This window comes from Pyxicephalus adspersus, chromosome 7 (genome assembly GCF_032062135.1).
Source record: "Pyxicephalus adspersus chromosome 7, UCB_Pads_2.0, whole genome shotgun sequence".
Taxonomy (NCBI): Eukaryota; Metazoa; Chordata; class Amphibia; order Anura; family Pyxicephalidae; genus Pyxicephalus; species Pyxicephalus adspersus.
Window position 1 is genome coordinate 48,348,041 of NC_092864.1, and position 1,374 is coordinate 48,349,414.

The window sequence follows — 1,374 nt, forward strand, 5'->3', positions numbered from 1 at the left end:
ATATGTCATGATTTATTTTGATTTTTAGGAGAAAGGGATTTAAAGGCAAGTGTATCCTTTCACACTCATGAACCAACAGGTAATGTCAGATTATCAGAAGACAGGATATTTAAAGTGAACACCTGTGTTGGGGGGGGGGTTCTTTAACAAAAAAGTACCGTCCTTGTCAGCAATTTAAAACAATTGTTCTTTTGGTTTTCTGGCCTCAACATGGTAACAGAGGGTATAGATTAAATTTGGGCCATTTCTAACCTGCAGTGATCTATACAGCCATCTGCTAGGAGCTCAACTGCAGACCTAAACTCTCCTATTCAATGAATAGGAGCAAATAAGACCTTTTTTGACTGTGGCCTGAAAAACCATACTGCAGCCACATGTACATTACCTGTGGTGTGGTTTGCTCCTCCTGGAAGCAAAGTAAAGGCTTGCTGTGTGCCTGGGAGCCGTCAGCTACATAATATACCCAGTATGGCCAAAATTAGCTTTGGGGTACCTGCAATGATATGTTTTTTCATATTACCCTCAGCCAGTTTGGAGATAATTTCTGCAGTGGGTTCATGCAGCACCTTTAACACAAGCAAAGTTTAGCTGCATTTAGTACCAAGAAGACTACTGAATATAAAAGTACATTGGCGAACCTTTAATATTTCTACCATTGAAGCCAGAGGGAGTCAAGCAACTAGAATGTACTGACCAAGCATATCACCAGTAAAATGTGAGACAGTCTGCACTAGAAGTCTTCTCAGGAAGGACATGTTCTCTTTCTATGCATTTGAAAACAGATCTTGAAACTAAAGTACAGCTATGTAAATGCAGTATGCACATGTGGATAATTTTATTCATTTATAACTTTACAACAAAATATAATGTTATCACCCTTTGTTTAGAGATCCATTAAAGATATTCTGTTCTCATAAATAAAGATCTCTGGCATATTGGAATAGCTTGTTAAAAATATCCCCAGTTGTAAAAAGAAAAAAAAAAAGAAAAAAGACAATAAAGGAAGAAAACAAAAAAACAAACCTATGTCAATATGAATTAAAAATACATTTGCCTCTACCCAGAACAATCCCTACTGTTTTCTTTAGATCTAAACCCAATGACTAAAATAGTATAGAAAGTTAGAATGTTTTAGAGTTTAAGCTTATGTTTAAATAACTGGTTATTTAGCCATTAAGGATTTTATTCAGATATCTCCTTTTATAGGCTAACAACCATCTCACAATTGTGGTCTTTTTTCAAGTGTTTATCACGTGCAGTTTTTAGCATTAAATTGAATTTTGTCAATTTAAACCATAAAATGGTGGAGGGGATATCTGCAGCCTCCTGGGATACTTATGTTACTTTCCAGGAGGCTCCTTTTGTTCATGCCTG